At 39.8% G+C, this 26326-nt stretch overlaps 3 pseudogenes; 2 read left to right on the top strand and 1 right to left on the bottom strand.

The window, feature by feature from the left end:
* Positions 1–3256: 3256 nt before the first annotated feature.
* LOC126803474 (rust resistance kinase Lr10-like) lies at positions 3257–4133 on the top strand (annotated as a pseudogene).
* A 5222-nt stretch (positions 4134–9355) lies between these two features.
* Positions 9356–10489, top strand: LOC126803473 (GDSL esterase/lipase At1g71250-like; annotated as a pseudogene).
* A 2191-nt stretch (positions 10490–12680) lies between these two features.
* Positions 12681–25988, bottom strand: LOC126802149 (geranylgeranyl diphosphate reductase, chloroplastic-like; annotated as a pseudogene).
* Positions 25989–26326: the final 338 nt, after the last annotated feature.

Genomic DNA, 26326 nt, shown 5'->3' with positions numbered 1-26326 from the left:
GGTACCTAGACTTTTGTGGAAAAACATATATTTTGTGGTACCTACTATTATACTTCTCTTAGCTTTTTCGTTAAATTGATTATGTGATATGTATATTCACTTATTTGTAGAGAATAATTCCTATAATCTATAGTGTTCACATTTAATAATAATAATAATCTACAAGTTATTCATTTCCCTAGCTATAAGAGAAGATTCATATAGCTAGCTTGTGTGTCATAATTGTGTAATTTGTGTCGATTATCAAACTTATACTCGGCTACAGCGCAGCTACGTTTCAACTGTATCCATGGAAACCGGAAGATCCTTATTGTGGTTGTCCGGCAGTGACGGCAAAATCTGTCATGCTTCTTGTAGACACATGAAATTTAATGAAGTAAATCATCTTCATTAAATGATTAAATCGATCAAGAACCCGACTAAATTGCACACGTGGCCCAAAAGTTAAAAAGTTAGTCCGGATCCGAATAAAACTCATGTCAGCACATAAATGAATGATCGTAATTAAAGCTATGTGATTCCAACATAAATCGAAAATTGAATGTCATTGACGATTCGAAATGGTAAATTTGACATTTGATTAAATTAATAATTTTTTTAACGGTTATAATTAAATCAATTATTTTCTGCTTAATTTAGTTATGAGAATAATTAATTTTAAATTAATCAGAAAATATATATTGATTTAATTATACAATTAAAGAAATATTATTATTTTAGTGTCAATAAAATATTCTATAAAATCGTCAAGCTATCAAATTGCTCGTTCTTCATCAAATCCAAACTCAAGTCCACGAAGAATCATCAAGTTACCAAATCACTTGTTCTTCATCAAATCCAAATACAAACTCACGTCCACGAAGAATCATCACGCTACCAAATCGCTCGTTCTTAATCAAGTCCAAATCCGTACTCAAATTCTCAAGATCAAGTGCATGTCACCCTTGAGCCAAGTTCCATACGGAGATAGAATCAGAGGAGTTCATAAAGATTGTAACCTCGTGCTTGATTATCAATAAATTACATTTTATTTGTACACGTGTCTGCACTATTATTTGTTTTCAGATTCTCGTTCTACAAATTGGCACGCCCTGTGGGACTTTTTTTGTAATAACCCGATTTTTCGGAACTATTTATTGAGTTGATTTAAATATATAAAGTTTTCAAACCTCATTAAACGACATTTTGTTGCCTTGCGACGATGTAAATTGAAAACGGAAACATTATCGGAAGGTTTATTTAGAAAAACTTTACGTTTCCGCGACGTGAATATCGACTTTTATTTTGTCGCTCGTTTGCAAAAACATCATTCACAAAAGTTGTAGAACTCGTCGATACGAGTTCATGGATACGTCACGCATTCTAATTGAACGTCGTACGGGAAGGTTATTAACAACGGAAGTTAGTTTCCGATTTAGAAAGGGGTATAAAAGGAAACTTATCAGAAGTAGGGTTTCCATTTTCGGAAACCCTCTTCTCTCCTCAAACCCGCGCCTCCTTTTCTCTCTCTCTCTCTCTCTTCTCTCTCTCTCTCTCTCCCTCCCCGAGCCCTCTCTCCCTTCGGCGCCGATCTCCCTCCTCCGAGGGACGTGTTCCTCACCCCCGGCACCAGCGCCCTCGCAGGCTCGACTCCAGCCTCCTCCGAGCAAGATGCGAGCCATCTAGCCGCCGTGAAGCTTCGCCGCACCTCACCGAACCCAGCTCAACTTGTTCAAGCTCTCCGACGAGCTCCGGCACTTCTAAGGACGGGAATAGGTGAGGTTTCTATCTAATTGGATGGTGTGATGGTTGTTGTATGAATTTGGGTTGTTTTTGGATGGATTGGTTGAGGTTTAGAAAAGATCGGAGGAGGGGTTACCGCCGCCTTAGGCGGCGCGTGTGGATGCGTGGAGGTGGCTAGGCACGGCGTGAGGCCGTGGGGAGGAAGGGGGGGGGAGAAAGGAGGAGGAATAAGGCGGCGGTGGCGCGCTACGCGCTGGTCTTAGGGTCGGCGCATGGGCTTCATGCGCTGCCACAGTGAGTGCTATCTTCATCATCCATATTGACACAAATCGAATCATGCCCTAAGTAGGTTCGGTTTGTGTTAATTAAAGTGGGAAATTCTAGAAATTTACATGTAGCCCATAGTAAGTGACGCCACCGTAAAGCATGTCTTCAACAAATATTTGGTGCTTAAATATAATTTTGTTTGATTTCTACCCTAAGTGTTGTTAAACTGGATTGCGTGCAATTTAGGTGAGGCCCTAAGTCAACCTAAACGTCAATAGAAATCTTGTATGATTAGATGTTCCCCTAAGGCTCTAATTGTATTGGTGTCTAAAAGTATGTAATCAGATGAATTAGAATGCATGATAGAACCAAACTTGTAATTATGTGGTGTATTGGTGAATTTGGTTTAATTTGGTAAAGAGAAGTTGATCGTGTAAATAGTAATTTAGGTTTTATTTTAGTAGTTAATAATCAATTTCAAACCCCCCATTATTTGTTAACAGTAAAAGTTTAGAGTTCCCTTCAATTCCCCGGACTGAACGATCCCTACTTAATAACGATAATATTTACAGGGTTAATTGTGTGACGCTCGCACGTCCCACAAATATATATTAAGCATTCACAATACTTTTACTCTAATATTAGCGCTAATATATATGAGTGCGAATGCTAATGTCATATTTCCTTTTGTTGAAACTTCTATAGGTTTCTTTGCTCATATGCGATGGAGATTTCAAGGTACGTACATACGTACTTGTGTGTGTACTATTTATGTGTATCCTCTTCATTAGTCTCTTGACGATGTAAACCATTTCATTACTTGTAGGGTTACAATTTCTTTCTTCAAATTTTGTCGAGCGGTGTTTTAAATAATCTAGTTTTCACTTTTCACCACTTGAATTTATTTTTCGAAATTTACGTTCTCTGTTAGACCATGTATAACTGAAGCTGATAATTCTTTTTGGATTTCTTGGTGGAATACCGCGTGCTGATAAGCACCATTTTCGGTATGGACCACTTTCCCCTCTTTCAATGTTACTTTGATAATGCGTAGAAGTGTTACTGTTTAGGTGCTATTGTTTCAACAAGCTAGAGGAAGTTATTGGACTTCATGGTATACATGTTCTTCTGCAGGACTATTCTTTCTAGCAAGATTTATATTGGGTGTTGGGATTTGGATCTATAAATGGCGTGGAAGGCATTTGTCGATATTAAGGAGCGACAACAACTTCATTCCAAAAGATACTCTTATTCAGATATTAAGAAGATGACTCGTGGCTTCAAGAACAAGTTGGGTGAAGGAGGTTATGGCACTGTGTTTAAAGCAAAGTTACGAAGTGGCTACAATCGGGAGGATTCATCATGTTAATGTGGTGCAACTTATTAGCTATTGTGTTGAGGGATCAAAGTGTGCTCTGGTATATGATTCATGCAAAATGGTTCTTTGGAAAAATACATCTATTCCAATGATGAAACTGTTATCCCCACGGATTGTGATAAACTGTTTGACATTTGTCTTGGAGTGGCTAAAGGGATAGAATATCTACACCAGTGACATGCAAATTCTGCATTTTGACATCAAGCCTCATAACATTCTACTTGATGAGAATTTCATCCCCAAAGTTTCTGATTTTGGGCTTGCAAAATTATATCCAATAGAGACTAGCATTGTCACTTTAACAGCAGCAAGGGGTACAATGGGGTACATAGCTCCGGAGTTGTTCTACAAAAATTTAGGAGGTGTATCATACAAAGCTGATGTGTATAGTTTCGGAATGCTGTTAATGGAAACGGCAAGCAGAAGGAAGAATTTGAATGCAGTTGCCACTCGTTCAAGCCAAATTTACTAAGAATTTGATCAGTATAATGCAGGAAATGACTTGGAGATGGTTCCGGAGGGGGAAAAACACATAATAAAGAAGATGTTTATAACTGCCTTATGGTGCATTCAACTAAAGCCAGACGATCGTCCTTCAATGAAAAAAGTTACAGAGATGTTGGAAGGAAATGTTGAGTCCTTACAAATGCCAACCAAGCCCTTTTTATGCCCACAACAAATGCCTATAGATAATGTAGTCGATAACAATATGGATCCGATTGGTTCTATTACGGAGCTAACAATATCTACTTTGTCAGGTAGATAATTGTGAGCTACGTTAATAGACTTGGTTTCTTTTGATGTTTAATGATTCTTAGTAAAGCTCACATAAAAATCAAGAAAGGACCTTGAAGGCTCTTTCTGGAAAAGAAAATTAAAGAATGATCTCATATAAGGTTATATATCACTTAAATGTTCCCATAGGCTCACCTCGTTGACTCATCTCCACGAATTGCTTTTCCGCTGCTAGTATTCGGAAAGGCCAAGTTGTAGTGACTAGTGAGGTCAACGGTTAAGAGTCTAAGAAACTGATGAGCACAAATAACTTGACGTACATGATCGTTGAATCCATCCATATACAAATCACACCTTCACCTCCATCGATCTTCATAATAAACATGTAAGGCCAAATTTCACTGTGTTGGACCTCGGCTTCATTCTAATCTCCAACATAGGTCGAAAAATCTTCAAGACATGGTTCCACAATTTGTAGTTCTCACTCCCTTCTACTTTTCTGCTGTATTTTTTTTTCTTTTTGAATCTCTCTATGAGTATCATTCAATACCAGAACTCTTCGAGGAGACATCCAACTCTCATCGAGCTTCTATCTCAATGAAGCCACTGTTCTCAAATTTCAAATTCTGCCTCTTGCTACACGTCAATTTCTTCTATGCTATTATTGGTTTTAAGTTTCTCTACTTGGAAGTTTCTCTCTTCTTTGTTTCATCGGGTTCTAGTTCTACTTATAATTTCTCTGTTTTTGTTTTTGGAAAATTGGCATGGTGACTTGGGTGGCGGTAGATGCGTCATTGTTCAGACTCCAGTATTGATTTGATTTTGTTCAACTGAATCTATTCAATTGCCTACATCAAGATTAATGATTGTTATGGAAAATATGAAATCTCATATGTTTTTTTTAAGAATATCTAGAATTTTATTAAAAGAATCCAAAATACAACCATGAGATGACTCAGTGATTAACGTCCCCACTCACATCTCTACCTAGAAAACAAACTATTGCAATGGACAAAATGGGTTCAACTGTAACCAAAGCTATTCCAGAAGCCTTGGTACCTCCTTATCGTCAATCTCAAAAAGAAACTACTCATTCCAACATTACATACCAAAACTACCAGCATATAGGCATAGGCAACCTCCCAATTACATTGACATCAAAAATTAATCGTCGTTACACTATTAGTCCCTAGAAACAAAACCATAACCATGGCACACCCCGCAACACAACCATTGATACTCCAAACCTATCCAAAAAATACAAAATAAAAAACAGAAAAACAGACTTGGGCCAAAGACCTAAGCCCACCCTAGTTGACCCTGACCCAGGTCCAAACTGGCCCAGGCTAGGCCCCCACCATTGGAGTCTCCAAAGGATGATCTGAGTACGGCCAGCACGCCGCCTACCTCCAACCACCGAGTCGACCCCCGTCATCGATGCCAGCCTCTGCTAGTGTAATAACCCTATTTTTTTTTCAAAACAATATTTGGTTTGATTTGAATTCTATTAAGTTGTGAAATTCAATTAAAATGAATTTGATTGTTTGCGACTTTACGAAACGGAAACGGAAACGTTCTCGGAACGTTTAATTAGAAAAACGTTCTCTCGGAACGTTTAATTAGAAAAACGTTACGTTTCCGAACGAATATATCGACTTTTATTCCGTCGCTCAGTTGCGAAAACTTCCTTCGCGGAAGTTGTAGAGCTCGTCAATACGAGTTCGTAGACACGTCACGTGTTCGAATCGGACGTTGGACGTGAAAGTTATTAACGTCGGAAGTTAGTTTCCGATTTTGGTAACGAGTATAAAAAGGGCATTTTTGTGATTAGGGTTTCCATTTCTGGAAACCACACTCTCTCACCTCTCACCCGCCTCCCTCAGCTCTCTCTCTCCCCGATTTTTCCTTCTCTCTCCCTCCAAAAATTCTCTTCTTCGATCCGCCGCCCTCCGGGCCGCCGTGACGTGCACCGCCCGGCTCAACGTCGTCGCAAGGACTCCGTAGCCACGCTTCAGCTCGCCATCCTGTGCCCCGCCGTCGTGAAGCCGCTCGAACGTCGCCAAGTTGCTGTGTTTCCCTCCGCCGCATCAAAGCTCGTCTCCGGTGGTTTTCGAGCACGAATCGAGGTGAGGATAGCCTAGGTTGGTTGTTGTGATGAAGTTGTTGAATTCTTGTGTTGATTTGTGGTGTTTTGGTGGAGATCGGAGGTTGGAGATGGTGGGGAGGTACCGCCGCCATAGGCGGTGCGTATGAGGACGTGGAGGGGTCTAGGGGCGGCGTGAGGCCGTGGGGAGGAAGAGGGGGAAAAAAGGAGGAGATTGGGCACGGCGGTGGCGTGATACGCGCCGTGGTTGGTGTCGGCGCGTGTGCCCCACGCGCTGCCACAGTGAGTGACGTGTGAGCGCCACGTGCCGCCTGCCGGAGGTGGCGCGTGCACCCCACGCGCCACCACGTGCGGCGGCGCGTGAACAGTGATTTCGAATCAAAAATTTGTAAATTTATTTTTATTACGGTGAATGTAAAAATGTGATCTACGTACGGTAAATGTAAATTTTATTTTACGTACGGTAAACGTAAATGTAAATTACATTCAATAAATGTAAAAAGTAATTTTGGGAAGGATAATTCAGTAATTATTATTTACTGAGACAGTATGTACATTTGAATAGTATTTATACGTACAGAAATACGTAAACCGTATGTACTCGTATATGAATACGTAATGGATGTGTACTTGTACAGTAATACATGAATAGTAAATATGTGAATAGTACTCAGTGAACAGTTGATTCGTAAAACCAGAAATTGCTGAACAGTAACAAATTATTACTGTTTCGGCACTTAAAGGTTTACGAAACGTTTCTAAATTCTTTTCTTATCTTTTCAAAGTGATTGATAAATCAAGGAAATGAATTATCTTCGGAAATCGTGGAATTATGCTCGAGTTGATAAGTTGAGTAAAATGTCACTTATTTATGAATCTACCCTTGCGGAGATTCAACATTTTGCAAAATATTAAAGGATGAAATATGACATGTATATAATATAGTGGTTTATATATATAATGTATAAATGGTAAATAGGTACATATATATATAGTTTGCTATATTATATATTGTTAGGATTTCGTTGTGAATATGATCACAGTGGTGATGAGAATTATATATTGAGCATGTTGATGCGATTTGTACAAATAATGAGTAGATTATTGTACGTGGTTTTAATGTTGAGAATTGTAAAAACGTTTTGTCTTCGGACGTGTTTATGAAATATGACATGTATATAATACGGTGGATTATATATATATTATATAAATGGTAAATAGGTACATATATATATAGTTTGCTATATTATATACTGTTAGGATTTCGTTTGAGAATATGATCACAGTGGTGATGAGAATTATATATTGAGCATGTTGATGCGATTTGTTCAAATAATGAGTAGATTATTGTACGTGTTTATGTCTTCGGACCAGTCTTCGGACGTGTTTGGCATGTCGGAACCTAGCCTTTGGCTGGGCGAAAGTTACGATACAGTTAGAGCTCTAGTCTGTCTGCCAGAGTACTGCATGTGAGGTAACAAATGGGTTATCGGCTCATGAGTAGTCATATTTTGGACATCGGGTAGCGAGGAGGTTGCCCGATGTCGGACGTTGGGTAGCGAGGAGGTTGCCCAATGTCGGGTGTTAGGTAGCGAGGAGGTTGCCCAATGTCGGCGGTGTACTACGTGAGGGGTAACAGAGGTGTACCAGCGCTCATTAGTACCCGTATTATAAATGCAATTGGGTAAACGGAGGGGTTGCCCAATTTCTCATGAGCACTTTCATTTTCATATTTTTGGGACAACCAGATGGGCCGTCCATTGACTCATGAGTGCATTTATATTTGTTGATTTGTGGATTGTCGTATATATTGATATGCGAGTTATATTCGTTTTATTTTACTCATACGAGCTGTAAAACTTACCGGGTTTGTGTTTACAATCCCGGTGCACCAATTCGATGGTGTAGGGGATACTACTGCAGGTGTCGATTAGTGGGAATCGAATGACAACTCTGGGGACTCGAAGTCATTCATTATCCTGCTTGTGGTGAGGTTTTTATTGTGGATTTGTGTGAGAACTTATGAGGATTTATTTGTGGGTTTTGTGAGAGATTGTGAGGATTATTACATTTCCATTTTTATGTAATATTGAATTATAAATTTGGTTTGTAATAATTAGTTTGACTGAGTTGTATTTTAAACTCATAGATGATCCGCTGTGGCATTTAAAACGATTTCTATTCATTGAGATTGTTTAGGTGTTTCTCGACTTTGAAATTTTGAGTTTTCATGCTTGAAATTTTGGGGTCGTTACAGCTAGAGAGCCATTGTCCGTGGTTGTAGCGGAGCAGCACCACCGTCATCATTCAACCCAGCCAAGCCGCCATGACCCAATCTAGATCCAAAAGTAAAAACACCTAGAGGATCCGCCACGACGGACTCCGCTGCCACCGCACTCCCCATCCAAGCCCCGACCAGAGACTCAAGACAAAGCCATGACATCGCTGCCGGAAGCAAACTCTGCAACACAAATCCTCTCCGAATGCAACTACAAAGCACCACCCCTTGTCGATCCACCCCCAACAATCCAACACAAGGCCACCAATCGACCTGCCATAACTCCCATCCGACAGTATCACCGAAGGACGCATTGTCGAACGGCACCAATTTTTTTTTTTTCTAAAACCCTAAGTGATTCCGGCAATTGTAGACCACCATTCGAAATCTCATATGACAAAATCAAGAAAACAATGAAACAACAAAATCCTACACCATAGGAGTTTCACCATTAAGCCTTCAATAATTAATAGTCAATAACAATGTTGTCACTTGCCACTTGCAAACATTCAAATTGTTTAGTTTCTTTAGCACTGAAATAAATCTCAGCAGGTGTAATGATCAAGCATTACACTAGTTTGGAACTTTGGATGAATTATCAATCATACTTATTAATTATTATGCTTATTGCCTAACTCATAGTAACACACTCACACAGACTATGCAAGTTTGAAACGCACACGACAGAATGCAGAGTAAGATGAAGAGAAAAATGACAGAAACCCTCTTTTCCAAAACTAAAGTGTTTTTTCTTGTTCATCATCTACCTCTAATGATCATGGGGTTTTACGGTTTTACGGTTTTACCTAATGCAGAATTGAAAGAGGTTTGCAGATTCCAAAATTTGTAGAAATATCTCGGCATTCTACATATGGGGGATTCCTCTGTTGATTGCGGAGACAACACATTGTTTTACCCTCTTATTCACAGTTACCTGTCCTTGTATTCATGTAATGGTTCCGACGGCTCAATTCTTATTCCCCATCTTCCTGGCAACCATCACTTCCTCATCTCCTTGCTTTGATGTCATCATTGCAGAATGACATGTTATATATATGCACAGCTGAGAAGATGGGCATGCAAAACATCTTACCATTCCACAGTCAAAATGGATCCATTAATGGAATACACAAAGAGGCCTTAACTTCGGTTCAGTGCACGCAACAATCATGAACCGCGGCAGCCAGAGTTATCAGTCAGCGAACCAGCCGCTCCGCCAAGTTTTTGATTCTGTGCAACTCTTACAACTCCAGCTTAGTGAGGACAAAGATCTTAGTTTCATCAAATCTTCCATCTTCTACCTCTCCTTTGGAAAAGATGACTTCATAGAGCACTTCCTACTCAATGCCTCGAGTACTGCAAAACAGAACAGTACTGGTCAAGAATTTGCACACATTTTAGCAGAGCAGATGATACATGTTATACGGAACCTGTATGAAATGAATGTGAGGAGGATCATATGCATGGGAATACGCCTTTGGGATGCACTCTGCGGGTGTTATTGAACCAAACCAATTCAACAGTCCATTCCGATGATGATGAGGATGATGTTCCAAGGGGATGTGTAAAGGAGATCAATGTGCAGGTCTTGGAGTACAACAGAGAGCTGCGTGAGCAGATATCCGAGCTTCATACAGAGTTGCCTGACGCACAATTGTGTTTTGTGATGTTTACCAAGGGCTTACAAAGATCATAAACAACCCACAACAATATGGTACACAAACACAAACACTTCCCTTCTATTTTTGACAATTTTAGTTTCAGTCTCAAGGGATTTGAGATGCAAATATGAAATGCAGGATTTGAGGATGTAAACAGTGCTTGCTGTGGGCTTGGTATGTATGGAGCAGAAATTGGATGCCTTTCTAAAGATATGGCGTGTGACGAGGAAGCAAGTCATATAAAGGCAGTAAACTCATTGTTAGCTGATTCAGCTTGGTCGAGCAACCCGCTTCCCATTTGTCGTCCTATGAGCATCCACGAATTTTTTACTGCTCAAGTTTGACTGTTTCCGTGTCATATATATCCCACTCGAGTGGCACAAAGGAGTAAGCACCTTCAATTTTTTTCACTGCTCAAGTGTTTTAGATGATGCATCTAGTTTGAATGTTAGGGGTTCGCTGTTTTCATGTGCTGAGGCTATGCACATTCCCTAGTTCAAACTCCAAAGTGAACACGATATAATCTACTAAACTTCAAAAGTTTGATATCCCCAACATCATATTGTCAGGGTTGAAGCCAAAAAAAAGAAAAGAACGAAAGAAAGAATATTAAGGGCATATCTCCCAATGTTGGTTTTATGATGCACTGTCGTTGTATAAATGTTGGTTTTATATTGCAGTCATTATATATTGCATTAGATAGTTGTCCAGAGGGAAAAAATGAAAATAACAGAAGTTTCCCCAGAGAAAAGATTAGTTACCTAAGGAGATGAATATTGAAATGCGAAAGGGTAAGTCTCCCACTTCATTGCAGCCTCTCCAGACCTCCAAAAGTTACAGGCAATCAAATAAATAGGTAGGTGCATATCTGGAATATAGTCCAACCTCTTGTCTGCGCTGCACAATTAGAGTCGAAGATTAATGTTGAACTTCTTTTCAACAATAAAAACCGAATTCAATCATTCTCTTTTTGATGTCATTTAGAAGTTGGCAAACTACTTTTCAAAGTCTGGTATCTGGCATCTCACATGATTGATCACATCCCATACACAACTCCAGCAATTCACATGAACATACAACTGATACAAGAACACGGTGACAATAAAGACCGATGATAACTGCAACTGCAAGTATGTATCCCTTACCCTTTTCTACTACCAAGTGCTTAAAGCTGCCATGAGCTGAAAAATTGTACAGTAGACCAACCTCAATGGTAACAGACAAATGAATCCTTCTCCATTAACAACTGGAATTGATTAGGCCGCAGTTTTCAGTTCTGATAAGTATCAGCTTATGAGGACACCTCTGAATTAGTGCTTGGAAGGTAAGTGATCTGTTCCAGATAAGAAGCCATTTCACCTTAACTCGAGTTCAACAACATACTCTTCTGTCATGGCCATCCTAATGAGTTCTCTTCATTATGTAACCATCTTTTCACAGAAGAAATGCTTCTCAATCCAAACTTTCTGTTGAAAGGTGGGAGCTCTTCATATAAATGAACATTTCTGTCCGATTTGAGCATCAATCCTGTTGAGGACCATACAGTTCATCAAGCAATCCATACGTACTTCCTTCCCCTGCTCACCACCACTCCTCCTGTTCCAGTGGTAATCTGAGATTTCCTTCTCTCTCTCTCTCTCTCTCTCTCTCTCTCTCTTTCTCTCTCTCTCTCTCTCTCTCAGATTTCCTCAAACCCCATTTATGAACTTCATTTCAATGTGTCGAGTCTTTACTTGCAGTGCATCTCCAATAATCATTACCTTCACGATTTTTACCACATTAAAATTTGGATTACGAATGTGTAGTGCACCATCCACCAAAGTAGTATAGCTTAAAATCAGCTACAAAGCCACGCTGATGATTCAGAGACAAAGCTTAATAGACCACATTCCCCACTGTTATCCTACGTGACAAGGATATACTTGGACCTTTCTGCTCAGCTCTTCAGTTACGTGAGTCTGGCGAAAGAATGCAAAAGCCTTGTAGTTCCCTATCAACCACCGAACAAAAGTACAAATATGATATAGTGTGTGTGTTACAAGGTACAAAGTCTAGTAAGACTGAAGTACATAAGAATACAACTACACAAGTGTAATATATGATGCTGCATTTTGGAGATTTTCAAATTCTTATATAGAATCATAGAAATTACAGGAGCAATGAATTAGAAATTTCATATGATAGAACAGGTGTAATATATGATGCTGCATATCAGAGTTTTGTCAATTCTTAAATAGAAATCACATGAGCAATGAATTAGAATTTCATATCTAAAACAAGTTACAAATTTCCAGGAAACTTAATTATATAGTCTTTATCCTATCAATAACCAGTATACAGGCATCAAGTTGCTGACACAAATATGTACAGCTAACGTACGAGATAAAGCTTATGGTGATCACAGAAAATAATTTCATGAGCAACCGCTCCTAACTATATTAAGGTGATAAACTAACACCAAACAATTTGATAATTCGAGATGGAGAAGATTGTAATTCAAGTGTATCTCTTTGGGCAATAGGAAACCTGCTTGCATGCTCATACATTATTAATACACATAGAAACGTAAATTGTTCAGAAGGAAAAACACTTGGTACATGAAAGAACCTGCATAGAAGCCCCCCACCAAGTTGAACATGCCTTGTTCTTCACCTAAGCAACACCCTGGAGAAAAAGAAATCAAACTGCTAGACTACAACACAGTTGAAGTGCTGCCCCCTAACCACAATTCATCCAAACCAAAACCAGAGAACTTGCGGCGAGGCAATCAATCAAATCTTCAAAGCCTCCATCTTCCTCCCCAAAACCTTACACCTCATCAAACTCCCAACCGTATTCAAAACCATCTTAGCATCATCCCACCTATTCTTGTACAAGTAACTCTCGAACGTCATCCTCTGCACATACTCATCCCCACAGACCTCCACCAAAGCCTCCCTCGCCCCATCGCTGTCGTAAAACACCTTCTGCAACAAGTCCAAGAACCTAAACGTAGTAATGTTGATGCAGGAACCAAATCAGTAGAGGATGAAAACTAAAACATCATGGCACAACTAAAGAAATGAGAATGATAGAAGAGCAAAACTATATATTTCTCAATAGAAATTATAATTATTCAAGTCTACATTCATCATACATAGAGGTTCCTATTTAAAGAACTAGTCCAACCACCCACTTAATGCTAATACATCGTTCTAGAATCTCACGTTACTCAAAATTTAGTTTCCCAACCCTAATAAATAGAAATATAAATCAAATACTAAATTAAATATCAACTCGTTGAATCTCCAAATATTAATTGAAGTTAACCCCCCTTACACTGTATCAATCTCTCCGAGTGAGAAAGAACTCGTCCACGAGTTCGCATGATTGAAGTCAGATTCATCCAAAAGCTCGTAATCCCGCTATCCTAACTTCTTGCTTCTCTTTGTTTCCTTTGTCATGTTGACAAGTAACATCTTGCTATAAGAGGCAAATAACTCAAACCTTTCATGAAACTTTTGTGTTACACTTATATATTTCGAGAATAAATCAAGCTCCAAAATGTCATATAATCTCTTCTTTGCACTTGACTTGTTATTGATTGAAGCTTGTATAAAATCATCCCAAAATGGATCATGATATTGAAATTCAAACATAATGGAGCATGGTAATGCTTGTGAAAATCCAATTTTACTTCCATAAACCAAACATGCATTATGATTCATACCTTGTTCATTTGACAAAATTTTCACACCCAAATCACTTGGTGTAGACATCTCGGAGAATAGTATAACTTCTTTTGAAAATTCGAACTCTTGCTTTCCATTTTGGCATGAATAATCGAAATTATTGTCATGAAGAGCTTCACCAACAATCTCATTGGTTACGTCAAAAACTTCAACATCAAGATATTCATCATAGATGGGTGGAGAATTCCAATCAACTTTAACATCATCTTTATCCTCAATTTCTAACTCAAAAGAAAACGAAGCATACATTCCCATTTGAATCCCAATGATTTTCATTATTTTCATTGATATTTAGATCAAGCTCTTTAACAATCTCAAACTCGGTTTTCTTTGTACAATATCTTGCAACTTCAAGCCACTCTTGTAATATCCCGGGAGAAAACGAAAGTGCTCGATCGATTTATACACGGAAACATTACCATGACGGGTCAAGAGTTAACTTTTTATCCGTTAGGAGTCTCAGAAAACTCCATTCATGGAAGTCGTAGAGTTCATCAATATGAATTCGTGGACATGCGACACGCCTAAATCGGAGTTCGTATGAAGAAGTTACGAATCAAAATGTATATGGACATTTTTGGAAAATAGTATAAATATGGGAATTAAAGAGAAAAAAAGGGAGAAAAATTAGAACTTCGGATCGGTTGTAACGACCCCAAAATTTCGAGTTTAAAACTCAAAATTTTAAAGTCGTTAAACACCAAAAACAATCTCAATGAAATCGAAATCATTTAAAATGTCACAGCGGATCATTACTGAGTTCTCAATACAACTCAGACAAACCAATTATTACAACCAAATATATAATCCATATTACATAAAAATGGAAGTGTAACAAACCTCACAATTTCTCATAAAACCATAAACAAATCCTCACATGTTCTCACACAAATCCACAATAGAAACCTCACCACAAGCTGGATAATGAACGGCTTCGAGTCCCCAGAGTTGTCCTCAGATTCCCACTAATCGACACCTGCAGTAGTATCCCCTACACCATCGGATTGGTGCACTGGGATTGTAAACACAAACCCGGTAAGCTTTACAGCTTGTATGAGTAAAATAAAACAAATATAACTCGCATATCAATATATATGTCAATCCACAAATCAACAAAATATAAATGCACTCATGAGTCAATGGACGGCCCATCTGGTTGTCCCGAAAATATGAAAATGAAAGTACTCATGAGAAATTGGGCAATCCCTCTGTTTGCCCAAATGCATTTATACTACGAGTACTAATGAGCGTTGGTACTCCTCTGTTACCCCGCATACAGTACACCGCCGACGTTGGGCAACCTCCTCGCTACCCAACGCCCGGCATAGGGCAACCTCCTCGCTACCCTACGCCCGACATAGGGCAACCTCCTCGCTACCCTATGTCCAACATCGGGCAACCTCCTCGCTACCCGATGTCCGGCAGACAGACTAGAGCTCTAACTGTATCGTAACTTTCGCCCGGCCAAAGGCTCGGTTCCGACTTACCAACACGTACAATAATCTCACATCAAATTGTACCAAAAATAAAGTCCGAAGACAAATCACATTTTAACAATCTCCATGTTAAAATCACGTACAATAATCTCATGTCATATTGTACAAATCAAAATCACATGCTCGATAAAATCTTATCATCAAAATGACATCGTCACAATAAAATCCTAATAGTATATTATATAGCAAACTATATATATATGTATTTATTTACCATTTATACAATATATATATATAATCCACTGTATCTTATACATGTCATAATTTATAAACACGTCCGAAGACAAAACGTTTAACAAACTCCATATTAAAATCTCATGCTCGTCATCGAAATGACCTATTTCAGATGAATTCATAACAGTATATAATATAGCAAAATATATATATATATATATGTACTTATTACCATTTATACAATATATATATACTGTTCACTTTTACTGTTCACTGAGTACTATTCACTGTTTTACTATTCACGTATTTATTATTTATGTATTAATGTATAAATACACATCCAATACGTATTTCTGTACGAGTACATACTGTTTACATATTTCTGTACGTATAAATACTATTCAAATATACGTACTGTCTCAGTAAATAATAATTACCGAATTACCCTTCCAAAATTACTTTTTACATTTACTAAAAGTAATTTACATTTACATTTACCGTACGTAAATAAAATTTACATTTACTTTACGTAAAAATAAATTACAAAATTACCCTTTTCGGAAACACTGTTCACGCCGCCGCACGTGGCGGCGCGTGGGGTGCACGCGCCACCTCCGGCAGGCCGCGCGTGGCGCTCACGCGCCGACACCAATCACGGTGCGTATCACGCCACCGCCGAGCCCATTCTCTTCTCCTTCCTCCCCTCTTCCTTCCCACGGCATCACACCGTGCCTAGGCACCACCATGCGTTCACACGCGCCGCCTAAGGCGGCGGTATCTCCTCCAAAACCTTCCTCCTCCAATATCTTCCAAATCGCAACCAAACAACCACAATTCGACAAACAAGCATCACAACAACCTAATCATGCTAACCCTCACCTCAATCAAGCTTGGAGACCACCGGAGTTTGGCTTTGACACGGTAGAGGAAACGCAGCAACTTGGAGACGTTGGTGGAGCTCCGACGCGGCGCGAGAGGGCGCGTCCTCCTTGGGGTTGCCTGCGGGGGGTGGTGCGGTGCCTCCTAGGCCGGCGGTGAGGATCACGTCTCCCTGAGATGGGAGATCGGTGGTGAAGCCGAGAGGGGAGAGGGAGAATCGGGTGAGAGGGAAAGAAAGAGGCGCGGGGTGAATGAAGGAAGTGGGTTTCTGAAAATGAAAACCCTACTTCACAAAGTTTCCTTTTATACCCCCTCTAAAATCGGAAACTAACTTCCGTCGTTAATAACTTTTACGTAAGACGTCCGATTCAAACGCGTCACATACTCACGAACTCGTACCGACGAGCTCTACAACTTTCGTGAAGAAAGTTTTCACAACCGAGCAACGGAGTAAAAGTCGACATATATATACGTTGCGGTAACGTCACGTTTTTCTAAATAAACGTTGCGAGAACGTTTCTGTTTCTCGTTTCATAACATTGCAACCTATCACACTCATTCTAATTAAATTTCACAATTTTATAGAATTTAAATCAAACTCAAATATTGTTTGAAAATTAAGGTTATTACATCGGTACTGTTCAGAAAAATCAGAAAACAGTGTTCATGAATAGTAATTGTGAACAGTGTTCAGTAAAACAGTAAACCAATCAGTGTTTAGTAAACAGTAACATGAACATTGTTTAGTAAACAGTACATGAACAGTGTTTTATGAACAACGTTTAGCTCTACTGAAAATCGTCACCTGATATTTTACGTATCATTTTCTAAGAATTTTATCATGCTATTTGGTGACCGACGAAACGAGTGAGGGAATCACTTTCGGTGTCGTGGAAGTTGCACGCGGGAAATAAGGTGAGTAAACTTCACAATGATCATCATGATCGAAGTAGTATTATAATTATTGAATTTAGTTTGAGTTCTTACCATAGTCGTTGCATCACTAGTTATAAAAATTATTTAAAAAAATATATTTTGGTTTAAATTCGTGAACTTGATCGTCTACGGTTCATGGGTAAGTGAAACGCTATTTTAATAAATGATTTTGAAAAGGTTTTAGTTATTCTGGACTATGGTGAATGTGAGTAAATCTCACTATGACGAGTTTACCATTGGCGGTGACTCAGAGTTAAGTTTTTTTTGTTAAGAGATCGAACTAGGACATGTATATGATATAGTGGGTTGTGTATCTGTATAAAATGGTAAATACGATACATATATATGGGTTGCTATATACTGTCACGTTCTTCTTTCCAAATGAATTATACTATGGCAACTATATTTTTTTTATTTGAGCAAGAGTCGCTTTGTTGTAGTACACTAACATGTGTGGATTGTTATTGTTCGTGGTTTTAGCATTGAGTCTTGTTAAAACGTTTTCTGTCATCGAACGTGTTTTTCTGTCTTCTGACTGTTGGCAGTAATCGGAACCGAGCCTTAGTCGGTGTCGTTTACGATTCAGTTAGAGCTCTAGTATGCCGGTGTACTGCATGAGGGGTAACAGATGGGTTGCCTGGGTCTCATGAGTACCCATATTTTTTTAGTGACATTGGGTACAGATGGGTTGCCCAGTGCATGTCGGTGTACTGCGTGAGGGCTAACAGATGAGTTGCTTGAGTCTCATGACTACCCATGTTTTAAAATGATGGGTAACAGATGGGTTGCCCAGTGTCACATGAGTATGTTTGTCTTTAAATCTTATTTGACATATTTTCCTTTGTATGCAATGTATGTTTATTGTTGGTTTACTCATACGAGCTAAAAAGCTTACCAGGTTTGTGTTTACAATCCCGGTGCACCAATTCGATGGTGTAGGGGATAGTTCTGCAAGAGAAGATTAACAGATTCGGAGGGTTTACTCTGAAGATTTATTTCTTCTATTTGTGGTAAGGATTGAGTGAATTTTACATTTCCATTGATTATAATATTGAGGTATAAACTCGTTATGTATTATTCAAGTCGACTGAGTCATGTTGTGGACTTAGTTTCAATACACTGTTATGATAAGATGATTTCAATATATTTGAGATTGTTTTAGATTCGTCATGGCTTCGAATTCGAATTTTTATCATTCGAATTTCGGGGCTGTGACAGTTGGTATCAGAACGTAGGTTGCGTAATTGGTGATCTATCAATATCATCTAGGGAGCGATGGCTCGACTGCAGCGGATTCCCATCACATGCTCTTCGGTATTGATATGCCACTGGGTACGCAAGAGTGTTAGGAGCCACACCTGAAGGTTTGGTCCTCTAAATAGAAGTGTTGTGATAATACTTCGGTAATTCATCTTCCCTCTAAATATCTTGGTTAATAGCGGGACACATGAGTGGAAAATATCTTATCTATTTTTGACTACCTTGCTAGAGTATTGTTTGATACGGGAGCATTACACTCTTTTATTGCTAATTTGGTAGTCGAGATGTTAGGGTTGATCCGTACGGCTCTTAGAAGCTCTTTATGTGTCACTTCACCTCTTGGAGTATCTCTCGAGCTTGCGACCATATGTAAGGCTTGTCCTATTGTGATTGAGGGTAGAAAATTCTATGCTTCCTTGATAGTGATTCTGGACCACACCTATGATGTGATCTTAGGAATTGATTAGTTGAAGCCACTACATGCTTGATCGATTGCTTTGACATGGTAATTTTTTTCCATAGTCCCGGGAAGCCAGTTTTCGTTATCGTTGCCTCAAGTCGGATAATGCCATGAGAGTAGGAGTCTTGGCACATGTGGAGTATGTGGACCAGGAAGTAGCTATCACATACATTGTTGTGGTATCCGAGTATAGTGAGGGGTTTCAGGAGATACCGGGTTTACCTCCTCAGAGAGTTGTCGATTTCTGCATTGATGTTGTACTTGGTACAACACCTCTGTCGAAAGCGCCTTATAGGATGGGGCAGAACGAGCTTAAAGAGTTGAAAGTGCAGATAGATGGGCTATTGGACCAAGGTTCATTAGACCTACTGTCTCACCTTGGGGTGCGCTGGTGTTGTTCGCGAAAAAGAATGATGGTTCCATGCGGTTGTGTGTGGACTATGGGGAATTGAATAAGGTGACCATCAAGAAAAGGTATCATTTGCCTAGGATTGATGACTTGTTTGATCAGGTTAGAGGGGCTACGGTATTCTCTAATATTGATCTGAGATCCGGTTACCATCAACTCAGGGTGAAGAACTTACAGGAATGCTAACTGGTTTGAGTAGATAGATTTTCATCAAGGTAAAGACCTATCAAGAAGTCTTCATGGAGAGCGTTGATCCTGCATTGAGGGATATTGAGTGTTCCAATGCTAACCACTGGATTTTAGTTATGCAACTAATTCAAGTTGAGGCGTAATGAGGTTGAAGTATTATTTTCAAGGTATGAGATGTGAAGACCATAGGTTGGAGGTGGTTAAACGAACATTTTTGTGACAAGCATTCTAACATTATTAGTAATAGAGTGGTAGGGTGTGTGATACATCCTTAATGTGGTAATACAATTATTGAGTTGAGATTCACATTATGTCGCCGTTGTGTTTCAATTTGATTTGGTTGGGCCATAGAAAATTGATATTACACATTGTTCTTGGCTAACCAAGAAATCTAAGGTGTTGGGAAAATTTCATTTATGGCATTATGATTTAATTATTTGCTAGATGAGTATTTAATTGTGAACGCTAACCTGTCATGAAATTAATCATTTGTCTGGTGTTGGGAATTGGATCATGGCTATGCCACTGATCCAAATGAGACGTAGTGGCGGTGAAGTAATTCTATGGAAGGTAAGGAATGAGATGACCCTAGCTTAGTGGTGTTTTAACGAATTTTTCGTGACGAGCACCTTCTAACTTTGGTAAAGGAGCGGTTGAGGACCGAATATTTCTTCCAAGTACAAGTGGTGTTTAGTGTTGGAGACTTGGAGGCGCAGTTCTCTCCATGCATCAGGTTGTTTATTGTTGGATAAGGACATGTTAACTCAAAAGTTCAACAAAGGATAAATTTTACAATAAGGGAGTGATCCTTTAATTGCTACTTCTAGAGCAGTTATTTTGGCCAAATGCTTTGGCAATTGAGCAGGAGCATTTGGCTTCTCAAAATAATTAGGTGGCCATTAGGGGTTCTTGATGAAAGTAAAGAAACAATTGTTTAGAGTGGTAGTGCATCGATAATTTTGGGTGAGTCTGGAAGAGATGGTGGACACAACATCATATTTTTGTTGAAGTGGTTACTGAACTTATTAGTACTGCAACTGTGAGGAAACCAATACATTAGATGATGTCACTAAGGTGTTTGTGTGGGGCCATGTGTCATGCCTTTGAGACATGCATGAAGCAGGGGAGTAGGGTATATCTCAGTTGTGGTCGTGTTAAGAATTGTGTTGGAAAGTCCACCTAATTTTCATGTTCCACTATCAGGAGATAAATATCTTATTTGTTTGTCCTACAAATTGTGGCATACCACTCATAGAAGCATGTAGTTGTAATTGATTTCCAACTATAAGAATTGGTGAGGGTGGTAGGTTGCGGGTGCGTGATGCATCTCTCTTGTGGTGGCGGTAGAGGTTCTCTACTGTCTTGTGTGTGCGTGTTAGTCAATTCTCTAGTGAACTGTTTGAGAGTAATTCTTAGTCTAAGGTGGTGTTTTGTTGTGGTCGTGGACTCATTGAGTTAGGATTCTTATCGTGTTGTCTTTACGAATAAGGTGTTTGTGTGGGCATCATGCATGACAACTTTTGTGATTTATAATGAGAGGATCATGAAAGGAGATTGTTTTGTTGATTGGAAGGAATGATAGGTTCGTGATTCTAGCGATGCATTGTGGTGAAGTCATGAAGGTATTGTCGTGGATAAAGCATGTTTCTTTGAAAACCACTGTGTGTGATGTAAGTAGTAGGCATGTGTTAATCATTGATTTTGACTCATGTTAGATGTCGAGAGTTTTTGCGACCATGCTTAGTGGTAGGGGCTAGCTCATGACGTGAGTATAGCCTATTAATCGCAAGGGATTGGTGAATTAGACAAAAGGGTATGTTGACGTCTCTATGCTGAGAACATCATTAGATTTTGGGAGGATCATCTATCGATGGTCGGGTTCCATTACAAGCATGCTAACTTGGGTGGCTCACATGTGGCTATTAATGTTAGAACATGTGACAAATGGTATGTTTGGAAGAAGTTGGAGGTATGGAGTAGTTGAATACTATAATGGTCCGAGAAACTTGGAAATGTCGGTTTCTAAGACTTGATAACGACACAGTGTAAATAGAGATTACGTAGTGTTGATGTGGGAGACCACTTAACCTCGAAACCTCATTCTTCAATAGCGTAGTGAGATCTGTCAGAGAAGAGAAGTCACATGTAAGATTCGTTGAACTTTTTCAAAAGTTGGTAACATTCAAGACAACGATGTCTAGTTTGTCTCCTAAATTCCCTACCATGCAATATGTTCATTTGAACTTATCTTGCCCTTAAGAGAAGACTATTAGAGTGGCGCCATGTGACCATTTAGTTGAAGAACTCATCTATAGTAGGGTAGTGGGAGTGGGCAGGAAGAGAAGTTGACATCGAGGGTACGCTGGACTCTACGGGAGCAAGGTTGTGAATTTATTATACCAACTTCATCATCTAGCAGGTTCAGATACTTATTGTATGCTATGTGCCTATACTCAATGTGTGTTATATAAGTAAATGTAGTTATGACCTGTTGGAATTTGGTTGAATAGTGAACTCTGTTTCTAGATTCGCCTTATTTCTTAAGGGTCTTGTTCTGCAGAACATCTTGTTTTGCATTTGATCATGGATGTTTGAATTGTGTTATTATGCTCATTGTTAAACTTCATTCCAGACACGATGAAGTTATATAACACTATAATAGAAGAAAAGTGAGCTGTGATCGCCTCGTGGAGGTATCATAAAGAGGAAAATTGTTGGGGAAGGTAAATCGAAGTTTTGGGAATAAGTTAAGTTGAGTAATGCGTTTAAATTTTGGGATTAAATTTCTTTAAAGAGGGTGGAATGTAATATCCCAGAAATTTATAATTATTGTTCAGAGATATTTAAATTGGTGATGATATGATTATATAGTACGAGGGAGAAAACGAAAGTGTTCGATCGATTTATACACGGAAACATTACCATGACGGGTCAAAAGTTGACTTTTTATCTGTTAGGAATCTCAGAAAACTTCATTCATGGAAGTCCTAGATTTCGTCAATATGAATTCGTGGACACGCGGCACGCCTAAATCAGAGTTCGTATGAAGAAGTTACGAATCAAAATGTATTTGGACATTTTTGAAAAATAGTATAAATATGGGAATTAAAGAGAAAAATAGGGAGAAAAATCAGAAATTCAGATCAGTACTGTTCACTCCGAAATCAAATCCAGAAATTCTCTCCCCGAGTGGCCGACTTTGGGCCGCCGGATCTCCGCCGTCCGGCCACCATAGAGCGGCGCACCGGTCACGTTTGAAAGGTTGTTGCGTCCCCTATCGATTGGTGGCAGCACCACCAGCCATCTCGCCACCGTTTGGGAGCGGTGAAGCCCGAACGCTCCCCCGAAAATGCATATTTCACCGAACTTCAACTCGTCGGATCTCCCTCCTCCGACAACCAATCTGTGAGATTCTTGTCTCATTTTGAAGGTTTCCTTCCATACTACAAACTCTCCAAAAGATTTAACCGAAATCGTTGTGTACTAGGAGAATCGAAGAAAAGAAATCCTAGGTTTAGAATTGAGGCTTTTTGGTTTTTGTTAAATTGAAGTGTTTACGCTCAGAATTAGATTTTTGTGGTGAACTATGACGAGTATACCCTTAGCGGTGACTGATAGTTACGTTTTTTTTTGTTAAAAGATCAAACTAGGACATGTACATGATATAGTGGGTTTTGTATGTGTATAAAATGGTAAATACAATACAGATATATGGGTTGTTATATACTGTCACGTTCTTATTTCCAAATGAATTATACTGTGGCAACTATATTTATTTTATTTGAGCCAGAGTCGTTTTGTTGTAGTACAATAACATGTGTGGATTGTTATTGGTCGTAGTTTTAATATTGAGTCTTGTTAAAACGTTTTCTATCTTCGGACGTGTTTTTCTGTCTTCGGACGTGTTGGCAGTAATCGGAACGGAGCCTTGGCCGGGTGTCATTTACGATTCAGTTAGAGTTCTAGTCTGTCTGTCGGTGTATTGCATGAGGGGTAACAGATGGGTTGCATGAGTCTCATGAGTACCCATATTTGTTTTAGTGACATTGGGTACAGATGGGCTGCCCAGTGTCTGTCGGTGTACTGCATGAGGGGTAACAGATGAGTACCTGGGTCTCATGAGTACCCATGTTTTACATGATTTTAGGTAACCAGATGGGTTGCCCAGTGTCTGTCGGTGTACTGCATGAGGGGTAACAGATGGGTTGCCTGAGTCTCTTGAGTACCCATGTTTTAAAATGAGGAGTAACAGATGGGTTGCCCAGTGTCACATGAGTACGTTTGTCTTTAAATGTTATTTGACATATTTCCTTTGTATGCGATGTATGTTTACTGTAGGTTTACTCATATGGGCTGAAAAGCTTACCGGGTTTGTGTTTACAATCCCGGTGCACCAATTCGATGGTGTAGGGGATAGTTCTGCAGGAGGGGATTAGCAGATTCAGATGGTTTACTCTGAAGATTTCTTTCTTCTGTTTGTGGTGAGGATTGAGTGAATTTTACATTTCCATTGGTTATAATACTAAGGTATAAACTGGTTATGTATTATTTAAGTCGACTGAGTCATGTTGTGGACTCAGTTTCGATACACTGTTATGATAAGATGATTTCAATATATTTGAGATTATTTTAAAATTTTCATAGCTTCGAATTTGAATTTTTATCATTCAAATTTCGGGACTGTAACAACTCTTTAAACCTTGGTGACCCAATCTTCCACCAAAGATTCTTGGCCTTATGAGATTGGTGACATTGACTCCTCAATTGCCTCTCCCCCTTGGCTTTATGATAGGAATACCCACTTCTTGATCAACCATGTAACCTCCGAGCTTCTTGGCGTTCAATTAGCAAGGCAAGTTTCTCAACTTGTCTTTGAAGTGCATGAAGTTCTTCATCTCTTGATTCCTCATCTTTCAAATGATTTTCGCCATATGATTTATGGAAGCAACCCAAATAGCGTAGATAAGCTCCAATACCAAATGATGCGGGAACCAAATCGGTAGAGGATGAAAACTAAAACATCATGGCACAACTAAAGAAAGGAGAATGATAGAAGATCAAAGCTCTATATTTCTCAATAGAAATTATAATTATTCAAGTCTACATTCATCATACATAGAGGTTCCTATTTGAAGAACTAGTCCAACCACCCATTTAATGCTAATACATCATTCTAGAATCTCACATTACTCTAAGTTTAGTTTCCCAACCCTAATAAATAGAAATATAAATCAATTCAAATATCAACTCCTTGAACCCCCAGAAACTGCATCAAATGTACTTGGTATCCCACTCTTTCAAGTACTCCCTCTTCAGATCCTCCTCACTTATCATCGTCTCCCCTCCGTCTGACGCCTTTATGATCACCTCGCCACATATTCTCCCCGATATCACCGCAGAATAGATCCCCTCGCCGGAGCATTTCAACACGCGCGTGGGGCGGGGGTGCTCTGGAATCAGGTGGGCCTCCACCTTGATGACCTTCCAGTAGCTGGTCTTGGCACTGGCTCTGGCTCTGATGGCCCTCTGGAAGACCTTGATGTCCTGCTTGGAGCACACAGTGCCAATGCCGACTACCATGATTGCATTTGGGGAACACCCAGGCGTAAAAGTCGGGCGACACGTCATTTCTGACATACGTTTTGGCGACGTCTTCGTAATAGGCCATTTTGTCGTCTGGGAGTTTGATCCTCTCCTGAAAAATGATGGCGCGGGCATAGCCTCCGGCCTTGATCGACTTGGCGATGCGGCTGCTAGCGCCGCCAGCACCGACCCGCGCGTTGTCCTTGGTGTAGTGGACGACATAGGGTGCGTGGGGCGAGGCGGGGATCTCAAGGATGGTGACGAGGTCAGAGATGAGGAACGCGCCACGGGACTGGATGCGGTCACGGAGGAAGGAGTCGAGAACCTCACGGCTTTGCAGGGTGATGAACTCGTTGGAACTGAGGGTCTTGCCGAAGTCGACTGCGAGGTTGGAGGGCGAGAAGATCCTCATGCGGATAATGTGGTGGTTGATGAACCGGGCCGGGATATCGAACTCGTCGAGCATACATATAGGGATGGCACCGCCGCAGGGCTTGGCTTCCGATGGCGCTCGCTCGAAGAGGAAGCATTCGGCTCCGCCAGCGGCCAAGGCCTCGACGACGGATGACCCGGCGGGGCCTGCGCCGATGACGGCGGCATGTCGATGATGGGCGGGTTGGAGGACTTAGAGGCGGTTATTCTGAAGGCGACGGCGCGTGGCTTAGTGTGGAGAGGAGCGGCGAATAGGGCACCGGAGATCGCGGCTGCTTACATAGCTGAAGCCATTGAAAGTAGAAGAGCTTGTGATAGTGAGATCAAACTGGTCAAAGTGAGAAGCGAGTGGGGAAAAGAAATGTCCTAAATTGCACGTCATGTGACCGCACGTCACATGACCGAGGGACTATTGTCTTCTACGCAAAGTTCAAAATATCGGTATCGGTATATCGTTAAGGGAGATATCGGATATATTAGAGATATATTAGGGATATTGGAAAAAAAAATATCGTTCTTGTTCCAAAATTATTTATTTATTTATTATTGAATTGCATACAAACAAAAACAATTATTAACTTTATCTAATACTAGAAAGAAGCTTTAGGTGTTTGAAAAGACACACGTTGGTC

The sequence above is a fragment of the Argentina anserina genome, chromosome 7, assembly GCF_933775445.1.
Source record: "Argentina anserina chromosome 7, drPotAnse1.1, whole genome shotgun sequence".
NCBI lineage: Eukaryota > Viridiplantae > Streptophyta > Magnoliopsida > Rosales > Rosaceae > Argentina > Argentina anserina.
This window is presented reverse-complemented; position numbering and strand designations above follow the sequence as displayed.